At 43.0% G+C, this 12,661-nt stretch overlaps 1 protein-coding gene and 1 pseudogene across 2 annotated transcripts in view; one reads left to right on the top strand and one right to left on the bottom strand.

Moving 5' to 3' along the window:
• PEX14 (peroxisomal biogenesis factor 14) overlaps positions 1-12,661 on the bottom strand; it is a gene marked incomplete at its 3' end in the record, with an annotated part of 139,613 nt that overhangs the window by 122,236 nt on the left and 4,716 nt on the right. The gene's annotated exons all lie outside the window — the stretch shown is intronic.
• Positions 5,768-6,158, top strand: LOC307049040 (large ribosomal subunit protein eL32-like; annotated as a pseudogene). Its single transcript has one exon. The product of its transcript is annotated as a large ribosomal subunit protein eL32-like (transcript).

The raw sequence follows: 12,661 nt of genomic DNA, 5'->3' as shown, positions 1-12,661 counted from the left end.
TTCCCTTCCTCCCTCCCGCACTGTCCCTCCCTCCTAAGGCTCCGGGCATCAATAAGCTCATGCGTTCAGATCTCTAGCGCAGACCCCTCTGAGTTCTACACCCACCTGCCTTCCTGCCTCCTCTTGGACTTAACAAAACCCCATAACAGATTCATAATCCTCTCCCTCAGTCACACGTGTACGCTTCCACTGTTCCCCGTCTGGGTGAATGTCACAACCTTCCACCAAAATACGCAAACTAGAATCCAAAAGGCCATCCCTGACAGCCCTTCCCCTCACTTGCCAGAGCAAGTCCTGCCAATACACCTTCCTAAATATCCACGGAATCAATCATCCACTTCTCTCCATTTCTTCTGCCATCTCTTAGGTCCAAGCTTCCAAAATCTCCTGCCTGGACCACTGCAATAGCCTTCTAATCAGCTCACGCACATCCATGCTGGCTCTCTTCTAATTCATTTTCCACACAGCAAACAGACTATCACTTCAAAACAATAATCTGATCTCATCCACCGACCGCCCCAGTAAACATCAACAACGCTAATACAGAAAAGCCTTCCCAGCTTGGCCACGCGTCTCCTCTGACTACATATCAGGTCTGCGTGGCACCACGAACCCCAGCTCTGCGCAGAACAGACATACTGGCCTTTGCTTCCTCTGTCAGTGGGACTTTGCACCAGGTGTTCCCTCCCTTCCCTCTGACAATCTGATTCATCCTTCAGATTTCAGTTAAGTCACTTCTTTGTGGAAGCATTCCTTCTCTGACAGCCATGACACCATCAAATCTCCCTAATATACACTCACACCATATACCTCTCCTTCAAGGGCTGAGCAGAACTGCAACTTTAAGTGTGTGATATCCGATTGATATCTGTGCCCCTCACCAGATTATAAACTCCACATGGGCAGAAACGGGCTGTGTTTGCTCATCACTGTATCCCTGGGGCCTAGGACAGTATCAGGCATAGATGAGGCCTTCCATAGATATTTGCTGAATGAATCAATGGTCAAAAAAGAGCAGAACAGATTTGGTTTGAATGGGTTATATGAAGCTCATTACCTTCCTGAGGGCTTCCTTCACTCCATTTGGTAAATACTAAGTGCTAACACTTATTTAGCTCCTTCTTCATTTCATTCTCATAATAAATGTATGAAATTATTGCTGATGAGGAAACTGAGGCAAGGGAGGTTAAATAACTTGGCCACGATGACTCAGGTAGTAACTGGTTCTAAGATAATTTGAGCCCTTCTACTTAATCAAAATAATCGAGTTTTGTTTAGACTACATTTTAATAAGCAACAACCATAATGCTACCCCATAAATAATAATGTAGGTTATTTGACTAGATGAAACAAACTAACACAAACAGCTTTAATATTTAGGAAGCCTGACTCTGATTTAAACCAAAACTTTCTTCCGGAGATACAACTAATCACTGAGGCATTATCTCCAAGGAACTTCCCTTAAAATTAGTTCATCCCCTGAATAGCTAACGTTTGCTAGAGGAAAAACTTTAAGCAACATACAGTATCAAGGTAAGTCTCTTTCATCGTACACCCTTCTGTACCTTTCTAAACTGTGAGCCATGTAAATATATTCTGCTTTAAAAAATTAAATACTGGGGCTTCCCTGGTGGCGCAGTGGTTGAGAATCTGCCTGCCAATGGGGACACGGGTTCGAGCCCTGGTCTGGGAAGATCCCACATGCCGCGGAGCAACTAGGCCCGTGAGCCACAACTACTGAGCCTGCGCGTCTGGAGCCTGTGCTCCGCAACGAGAGAGGCCGCAACAGTGAAAGGCCCGCGCGCCGCGATGAAGAGTGGCCCCCGCTCGCCGCAACTAGAACAGAGCCCTCGCACAGAAACGAAGACCCAACACAGCCATAAATAAATTTTAAAAAATAAAAATAAAAAATTAAATACTAAAAAAATTTAAAAGGAAGCTTCCCTTTCATCCCAACAGCCTCCTCTTCCTTGGGGACACAGCACTGATGTTGGCTCCTTATACATTCTTCCAGGGATATTCAAGGCGTATAAGAAGCACACATGTGTGTGCCTATCCCCAACAAGGAATTTAAACAGCAACACTCTCCAAATTCTTAAAACCTCGGCTTCACAGAGCCTTCTGGGGTCTCAGCACACCAAAGCCCAACCTCCAAACTCAATCTCGGAGGCTGCTTAGAAAGGAACAAGCATTTCCGCACCCGTATTCCAACTCACGGTACTGTCTGAGGTCGGTCAGACCTTACCAGTGAACTCACAGAAGACTTCTCGCCAATCTGGGAATTGCCCAATATGATTACATTCTAGATGATTCGCCAGCTCATGTTGAAATATCTGCAATCTAAAATGGACCATCCCCATCTCCTGTCTGTGTTCTTTAGAAAACTATTCCTTGATGACCAAGACAGCCTTCATTCCTCTTTACTGCTCTGCATGATTTCCTTGATAATACCATCTGAAATTCTTCATTATATAACTAGTTTATTATCTGTCTATCCTTTAAGTTCCTTGAAAGCAGGCACTTTACCACCTTAGTGAAGGCAGATCTTTAGCACTTAGAATGTCACTTATACTCAATAAATATGGGCTTAATTAATTTTTTTAATTAAAAAAATTAAACCAAAGGAACCAGTTTATATACATAAGCCAAAATGAAGCAAGCAAAGGACCATAGCAGTGTCTTTCCCTGGAACATTTCACCTACAACAAACCACCAATCTGGCCACTCTCAAAGCAATGTCACGACCCAACGGTTCTCAACCCTGGGGCACAATCACCCCCACAGGGGCATTTAAAAATGTGTGGAGGTATTTCTGGCTGTCACAGTGACCAGGGAGTCCCATCGGCATTTAGAGGGCAGAGGCTTGGGAGGCTAAATGTCCTGCAATGGACACCATGAAGAACTATTCCATGCAAACACCAACAGGACCCCTGGGAGAATCCTGACCATTCCGCTTCCTCATGAGGAGGAGGAAGACAGACTCCCATCTTTTACATGATGCTGCTTCAAAAGAGGGCAAAGGGGCTTCCCTGGTGGCGCAGTGGTTGAGAGTCCGCCTGCCGATGTCAGGGGACATGGGTTCATGCCCCAGTCCGGGAAGATCCCACATGCCGCGGAGCGGCTAGGCCCATGGCCGCTGAGCCTGTGCGTCTGGAGCCTGTGCTCCACAACGGGAGAGGCCACAACAGTGAGAGGCCCGCGTACCGCAAAAAAAAAAAAAAAAGAGGGCAAAGGTCTGAGCGGGCAACTGCCTGTCAGAAGCTGAACTAAGCTCACACAGGTCCATGAGTCTCACCAGGCCAGCTTTTGTGAAAGTCCAATACTTCTCAAACACCTGCCCCTACATCGACCCCCTTTTAAGTGGTCAAGTCTATTTTCCAGCCTGAAACACATCCCTACAAATTAAATTCCAACTTAATCCTGAAAAATCTTGACAGGGTGCTTTATTTTTAAAAATAATAATAGTAAGGTTTAGCAATCACCAGCTGAGGGAGAAGTAGGCTATAAGGCAATCCGCAGTCAGGATCCTCAGGGGCTGGAATGCAGAGAGCAGGCAGGAAGAAGAGAAAAAGCATCAGAATGCTTTAAAAAACAAACAGGCAAACAAAAAAAGGCCACAGTGGCAGGGAGAGAAATGTGTCAGTTTGGTAGAGACAAAAGGGGCTCTCACTCCTGCTGTCCAGGCACTGACCTTCCCCAGCCAGGAGGTGTGCCCACGTGCTGACCTTGATGCACAGCAAAGGTCAACTGCACACACACAGCTCAGATCTGAGCAACCAGAAAAACACTCAGTTCTAGGAGCGCTCATCCTACACCTGCCAGCGACTGTGTAGCTCTGGGTATGTCCTAGGCAAGATACGGCCTATAGTTCTTTGCTAGGAAGAATAAGATTCAATTCAACAAATGCTGTTGGAGAGGCACTGGTATAGTGGCAAGTGCATGACCTTTGGCATTAATAACTGAGGGGCTGTGGGTACACTGGTCAACCTCTCTGAACCTCAGTTCCTCATCCACGGGAATAATGGGAAGAATACCAACACCTCACATTCAGGATGAGATGAGGATCATGAAAGTTATATCATTCTTCTGCTCAAAATGAACCAATAGAGTCTGCCCTATGGTGAAGTAATAGGGACCAGGTTTACCCTCCCACTGTAAACAACTGGAAAACTAAACAAAATAAATGACACCACTGTTTGTAGACATTGGACAGCAGGCAATATAGGACTTTGATTCCTGACAGAACAGAAACAAATGATAGGAGCCCTAAGACCACCCTGGCTTCTGCCAGGTTTCTGCACATTTCAGACCAAGGACCCAGGGCCGGGGCAGTGGTGGGAGGGGGGAATCCCAGCACATCACAGCAACAGATTGAGGAAACAGACTGGAGTTCAGGGAGGCTAAGTCAGCTGAAAGGTGCAGGACAGAGTCCCAGCGAGGAGGGAGCTTTGCAGAAAGGGAGCTCCAGAAACCTGCACAGAGGTTTCCTTAAGTCTGTACTGAATATTAAAATTTGTACATGCATAGAATGACACTTGAGACTGAAAAAAAGATTGATGAAGAAGCTGCAAGCTGAACAGTTCCCAGAACCCTCATAGGTCTCACAAGTCCCAAGCACCAGAGTTGAGCATCCTCCCTGCTCTATCAGGGCATTCAGTAGAGACCTGGAAAGGCCACATCTTGGTGGTGGGGGGGGGTGGTCAGATCACCCCTAGGATAAAAACGACCCTAGATCAGGACTTGAAAGAATCAGAATGAACCAAAAGTAACTTAATCACCCACCAGAACAAAACTCAACACTCTTTAAAGTAAGATCGCAATCCAGACCCTCAATGATGTAAAACTCACAGCACTCAGCACCTAATCAAAAATCTCAACATGTGTCAAGAAGCAGGAAACTGTGACCTATAATAATAAGAAAAATTAGAATAATTAGCAAACAAGAGCATTAAGACAGGTGTCATAACTTTATTCAAGAATTTAACTCATTTAAAAAATACAAATATCAAATCATGTTGTACACCTGAAATTAACATAATGTATGTCGAGTAAACCTCAATAAATAAAAAAGAATTTAAAGGAAAACATGATCATAGTAAGGAGAGACATGTGAGGTATAAAAAGAAAATAGAACTTCCAGAGACGAAAAAACATATCTGAAATAAAAATTTCACTGAATGGTAATGACAATAGGTTAGATACTGCAGAAAAAAAAGTAAGTGCACTTGAAAACACAGGAACAGAAACTGAGCAAAATGAAGGACAGAGAGAGGACAGAAAAATATTTGAAGAAATAATGGCTGAAAAATTTCCAAATTTGATGAAAACTACAAACTCACAGATCAAAGAAGCTCAGCACACTCCAAGCGGAACAAACACAAAAGTGACTAAGGTACAGGGGAAAATCCTATAAGTAGCCAGAAAAAAATTAATCAAAATTAAGAAAGACTTCAGGGCTTCCCTGGTGGCGCAGTGGTTGAGAGTCCGCCTGCCGATGCAGGGGACATGGGTTCGGGCCCCGGTCCGGGAAGATCCCACATGCCGCGGAGCAGCTGGGCCCGTGAGCCATGGCTGCTGAGCCTGCGCGTCCGGAGCCTGTGCTCTGCAACGGGAGAGGCCACAACAGTGAGAGGCCCGCATACCGAAAAAAAAAAAAAATTAAGAAAGACTTCAGACTTCTGATCAGCAACTGTGCAACCCCCCAAAAAATACAATGGAACAGTATCTTCAGCTCTTCCTTGGCCTGCCTACAGAGGTAGCAGCCACCATGGCCACCCTCAAACCCCTCGTGAAGCTCAAGATTGTCAAAAAGACCAAGAAGTTCAACCCATACCAGTCAGACCGATATGTCAAAATTAAGCGGAACTGGCAGAAATCCAGAGGCACTGACAACAGGGTGTGCAGGGAATTCAAGGGCCAGATCTTGATGCCCAACATTGGTTATGGGAGCAACAAGAAAACAAAGCTCATGCTGCCCAGTGGCTTCTGGAAGTTCCTGGTCCACAACTTCAAGGAGCTTGAAGGGCTGCTGATGTGAAACAAATCTTACTGCGCTGAGATTACTCCAAGAACTCAAAGCCACTGTGGAGAGAGCAGCCCCGCTGGCCATCAGAGTCGCCAATCCCAACGCCAGGCTGCACAGCAAAGAAAATGAATAGACAGGTCATGTGCACACTGTGTTTGTGTTTAAAGAAAAAAAAAAACCATAAAAACTCAGCCATCTGAGATTTCAAAAAAAAAAATAGTATCTTTAAAAAGCCCACAGAGGGCGGGGTGGGGGGGGAGATACAACATGACTGTCAACCTAGAATTCTACATCCAATGAAAATATCTTTCAAAAATGAATACAGGGCTTCCCTGGTGGCGCAGTGGTTGAGAGTCCGCCTGCCGATGCAGGGGACACGGGTTCGTGCCCCAGTCTGGGAGGATCCCACATGGCACGGAGCGGCTGGCCCCGTGAGCCATGGCTGCTGAGCCTGCGCGTCCGGAGCCTGTGCTCCGCAATGGGAGAGGCCACAACAGTGAGAGGCCCGTGTAACGCAAAAAAAAAAAAGAATACAAATTAAAGATTTTTTCAAAAGGAAAAAAAAAAGCTAGAATTTGTCAACAGTATACTTGTACCACAAGAAATGTTAAAACACTCCAATTAAAAGGCAGAGATTGTCAGACTGGGTGAGGAGAAAATGCAAGAAGGATCTATATATTGCAGACAAGAAACCCATTTTAAACAAAAAGACACACATAGCTAAAAGGCCAAAGGATGGAAAATGATATACCATGCAAACACTAATCATAAGAAAGCTGTAGTGGCAATATTAATCTCAGGCAACTTCAAACTAAAAGATATTACCAATGATAAAGGACATTTCCAAAATAAAGGAGTCAGTCAAGAAGACATAATAATCCTGTATAAGTATGCACACATAATAGTTTCAAAACACATAAAGTAAATCAGACCGAATTTAAAAGATAAAAAGACAAATCCATAGTTATAGTTGGGGACTTAAATAATCTTCTCACCTTAATCAGAAAGTCAGTAAGGATACAGAAGACCTAAATAATACTATCAACCAACACGGCCTAGTAACATTCGCAGAACACTTCACCCAACAGCAGCAAAATATACATTACAGTTGACCCTTGAACAAGGGAGTGAGGGGGAGTGACCCACACACAGTCAAAAATCCACATATAACTTTACAGTTGACCCTCCATATCCAAGGTTCCTCATGCACAGACTCAACCAACTGCAAATAGTGTAGTAGTGAAGAATGTATTTATTAAAGAAGCTTTTAAGTGGACCTGCACAGTTCAAACCTATATTGTTCAATGGTAAAATGTATTTTCAAGTTCATAAGGAAAATTCATCAAGACAGACCATAAAATAAATTTACAAGACTTGAAATCATATAGAAAATGTTCTTTGATCACAATGGGATTAAACTAGAAATCACAGGGAAAAAATACGGAAAAATTTCAAATGTTTGGAAATTAAACAGACTTCTAAATAATCTATGGGTCAAAGAAGAAATCACAGGGGAAGTAAGAAAATATTCTGAACTGAATGACAATGAAAACACAACACATCTAAATCTGTGGAATGCAATGAAAGCCGTGCTTAGAAGGAAGTTTACAGTTTTAGTTAGTGACTTTAGAAAAGAAGCTAGAAAAATAGAACAAATGAAACCCAAAGTAAATAGTAAGAAATAAAATTTAAAACTTACAAACAACAGAGGAAAATCAATGAAATAAAAACTGGTGTTCTGAAGAATACTAAAATGGATAAATCTGTATGCAGACTGATCAATTAAAACAGACATTAATTTCCAACATTAGGAATGAAAAAGGGGAAATCTCTGCGTATTTTATATACATTTAAAAGATGGGCTTCCCTGGTGGCGCAGTGGTTGAGAGTCCGCCTGCTGATGCAGGGGACACAGGTTCGTGCCCGGGTCCAGGAAGAACCCACATGCTGCGGAGCGGCTAGGACCGTGAGCCATGGCCGCTGAACCTGCACGTCTGGAGCCTGTGCTCCGCAACGGGAGAGGCCACAACAGTGAGAGGCCCGCGTACCTCAAAAAAAAAAAAAAAAAAAAAGATAAGGGAGGGATTTCCCTCGTGGCACAGTGGTTAAGAATCTGCCTGCCAATGCAGGGGACATGGGTTCAAGCCCTGGACCAGGAACATCCCACATGCCACGGAGCAACTAAGCCCGTGCGCCACAACTACTGAGCCTGCACTCTAGGGCCCGCGAGCCGCAACTACTGAGTCCATGTGCCTCAACTCCTGAAGCTTGCACACCTAGAGCTTGCAACAAAGAGAAGCCACCACAATAAGAAGCCCGCGCACCGCAACAAAGAGTAGCCCCTGCTCGCTGCAACTAGAGAGAAAGCCCACGTGCAGCAATGAAGACCCAATGCAGCCATAAGATAAATAAATAATTTTTTTTAAAAGATAAGGGAATATTATGAAAAACCTTACAAACAAATGTGACAACTGCAAATGACTACAAATTCCTTCAGACACAATATGCCAAAGCTGACCCTAGGAAAAAAACAGAAAAGCTTAATAGCCTTATATCTGTTTTTAAAATACATAATTAATAATTTAAAACATAATTTTAAAATACTTAATTTAAAAAGAAATTAAGGGACTTCCCTGGAGATCCAGTGAGTATGACTCCATGCTCCCAATGAAGGGGGCCCAGGTTCAATCCCTGGCCGGGGAACTAGATCCTGCATGCATGCCGCAACTAAGAAGTCCACATGCCGCAACAAAGACCGGGCACAGCCAAAATAAATAAATAAATAATAAAAAGAAATTAAGTTTACAGCTAAAATTTTAAAAGAAAACTCTAGGCCCAGGTGGCTTCACTGGTGAATTCTATCAAATATTTAAGAAAAAAATAATAGCAGTCTTATAATAAACTATTTCAGAAAGTACAATAGAAAAAAAAGGTCGGGGGGTGGGGGCTCCCTGGTGGCCTAGTGGCTAGGATTCCGGGCTTTCACTGCCGTGGCCCGGGTTCAATCCCCGGTCTGGGAACTGAGATCCTGTAAGATGCGTGGTGCAGCCAAAAAAAAGGTAAAAATTCCCAATTCATTCTGATAGGCCAGCATTACCTTGACAACAAAACTAGACATAGATTTCACACACACACACACACACACACACACACACACACAAACTATAAATCAATATCCCTCATAAACATAAATGTGAAAATCCTTAACAAATTATTGCCAAATCAAATCCAGCATTATATATCAATAAAAAGGGTAATATATCATGACCAAGTGGACTTTATCCAACAAATGCAAGAGTGGTTTAACATTTGAAAAATCAATCAATGTAAATCCCATATTAACAGAATAAAGGAGGAAAACAATAGAATCAACTCGACAGACAGCAAAAAGAGCACCTGACAATATTCAAAACACATATGATTAAAAAAAAAACTAAGCAAATTAAAAATAAAAATTGAATCCCCTCTACTAGATAAAGGGGACCTTCAAAAAAACGTATGGCTGGGACTTTCCTGGTGGTGCAGTGGTTAAGAATCCGCCTGCCAATGCAGGGGACATGGGTTTGATCCCTGGTCTGGGAAAGGCCCACATGCCGTGGAGCAACTAAGCCCGTGCGCCACAGCTACTGAGCCTGAGCTCTAGAGCCTGTACACAGCAACTACTGAGCCCACATGATGCTACTGAATCCCGTGGGCCTAGAGTCCGTGCTCCACAACAAGAGAAGCCACTGCAATGAGAAGCCTGTGCACCGCAACAAAGAGTAGCCCCGGCTCATCACAGCTAGATAAAGCCCACGCACAGCAATGAAGACCCAACACAGCCAAAAATAAAAAATTCAAAAAATTTAGAAATTAAAAAACCTGTAGCTAACATCACATTTAAATATGAAAGATTGAGTGCATTTTCCCTAAGATCAGGAATAAGGCAAAAATGTCTACTCCCAATATTTCTTTTAACATTGTACTAAAAGTCCTGCACAGTGCAATAAAGCAAGAAAAAAAAGGGCATACAAATTGGAAAGCAAGAAGTAAAGCTGTCTTTACTTGCAGATGACATGATCATCTACAGAGAAATAAGGAATCTACCCAAAAAACTATTAGAATTACAAATGAGCTTAACAAGGCTGCAGATATAAGGCCAATGCACAAACTCAATTTTATTTCTAAACGCTAGCACTGAACAATTAAAAATGAAATTTAGGGCTTCCCTGGTGGTGCAGTGGTTGGGAGTCTGCCTGCTAATGCAGGGGACACGGGTTCGAGCCCTGGTCTGGGAGGATCCCACATGCCGCGGAGCAGCTGGGCCCGTGAGCCACGACTACTGAGCCTGCGCGTCTGGAGCCTGTGCTCCTCAACGGGAGGGGCCGCGATAGTGAGAGGCCCACGCACCGCGATGAAGAGTGGCCCCCACTTGCCACAACTAGAGAAAGCCCTCGCACAGAAACGAAGACCCAACACAGCAAAAATAAATAAATTAATTAATAAACTCCTACCCCCAACATCTTCTAAAAAAAAAAAAAAGTTATAGTCTCCTCAGCTGTAAACCAGGGACAATAGTGCCTACCTCATAAAGTCACTGCACTCAATAAAATTATCAGCCTTCTACTGGAGTTTGAAAAAGCACACCTTCATTTTAAAAAAAAAATGAAATTTAAACATTAAATACAAAAAAATGAAATATTTAGAGAGAAATTTAACAGAATGTGTACATGACCTACACGCTTAAAACTATAAAATACTACTGAGGAAAATCAAAGACCTAAATGGAGGGGCTTCCTTGGCGGCGCAGGGGTTGAGAGTCCGCCTGCCGATGCAGGGGACACGGGTTCATGCCCTGGTCCGGGAAGATCCCACGTGCCACGGAGCGGCTGGGCCCGTGAGCCATGGCTGCTGAGCCTGCACGTCCGGAACCTGTGCTCCGCAACGGGAGAGGCCACAACAGTGAGAGGCCCGCATACCGCAAAAAAAAAAAAAAAAAAAAAAAAAAAAGACCTAAATGGAGACATATATCATTTTATGTAATTCAAGGATCAATATTGTTAAGATGTCAATTCTCCCCGAAACTGATCTATAGATTCCACACAATCCCAGGAAAAATCCCAGCAAGCTTTTTTGTAAGAACTGATAAACTGATTCTAAAATTTATATAGAGATGCAATGGACCAAAGCTAGAACAATTTTGAAAAAGAATAAAGTCAGAACACTTTACACTACCTGATTTCAAGATTTACCATAAAGCTACAGCATTCAAGACAGTATGATTGACCCTTGAACAACACAGTGGTTAGGGGGGCTGACCCTCCGCACAGTCAAAAATCCACATGTAACTTTACAGTTAGCCCTCCATATCTATGGATTCAACCAACCATGAATTGTGTAGTACTGTAATATGTATTTACTGAAAAAGAAATCCAAGCATAAGTGGACCCAGGCAGTTCAAACTCCTGTTGTTCAAGAGTCAACTGTATTTCCTTCACATTAGGAGAAACACAGATAAATGGAACAGAAGAGAGTCCAGAAATTAACCTATTATATACAATTTTTTTTATTTCTGACAAAGATGGCAAGATGATTCAATGGAGAAAGGGTAATCTGTTCAACAAATGATGCTGGAACAACTGATATCCATATGGGGAAAAAAAATTAACCTCAGCCTTTACCAATAAGCACATGAAAAGAGCCGCTTAATGTTATTTGTCATCACAGAAATGCAAATTAAAAGCACAGTGAAATACCACTACATACTCACTAGAATGGCTAAAATTAAAATAGACAGACAATACCAAGTGTTGATATGGATGTGGGGCAACTGGAATGCTCATACACTGCTGGTGGAATGAAAAATAGTACAACTGTGCAAAACACGTAAGCAATTTATTATAGAATTAAACATACACTTAGCATGTGACCCAGTAAATACACTCACAGATATTTACCAAGAAAAATGAAAACATATGGCTTCACAAACACACTAAAATATTTATAGTAGCCCCAAACTAGAACCAATCATGTGGGGAAAAGACTCTAAGGTGACCACCATGATCCCCACCTCCTGGTATTCATGCCCTTGTGTTGTCCCCTTGAGTGCGGGCAGGAACTATGACTTGCTTCTGGCCAACAGAGTACGGTAACAGTGACAGAATGCATGTAATTACATGCATGTGGTTACAATATCTAAGACTGTAATGTCCACTTGCCTTTGAGGAAACAAGTGGCCATCCTGGGAAGACCCATGTGGCAAGAAACTGAGGGTGGCTCCTGGGTGACAGCCAGTCACAAAGAGAGGTCCTCAGTCTGAAGTCCATAAGGAACTAAATGCTGTCAATAACCACATGAGCTAGGAAGCAGATCCTTCCCCAGTCAGGAACCCGATGAGATCACAGACCTGGCAGACACCTTGACTGCTGCCTTGTGAGACCCAGCTGAACTGTGTCCTGACTCCTGACTCACAGACACTGTGAGACAATAAACATGTGCTGCGTTAAGCTGCTAAATTTATAATAACACTGTTATGCAATAGGTAATTAATATAATCCAAATCCATCAAGTGGTGAACAGATCAACAAACTGTGGTTTAGCTATACAGTGGAATACTACCCACTAATAAAAGTAATGAATCACTGAGACATACAATAT

The sequence above is a fragment of the Hyperoodon ampullatus genome (assembly GCF_949752795.1).
Source record: "Hyperoodon ampullatus genome assembly, chromosome: 2".
NCBI lineage: Eukaryota > Metazoa > Chordata > Mammalia > Artiodactyla > Ziphiidae > Hyperoodon > Hyperoodon ampullatus.
Note: the sequence above shows the minus strand (reverse complement) of the source record. Positions and strands in the feature narration are given on the sequence as shown.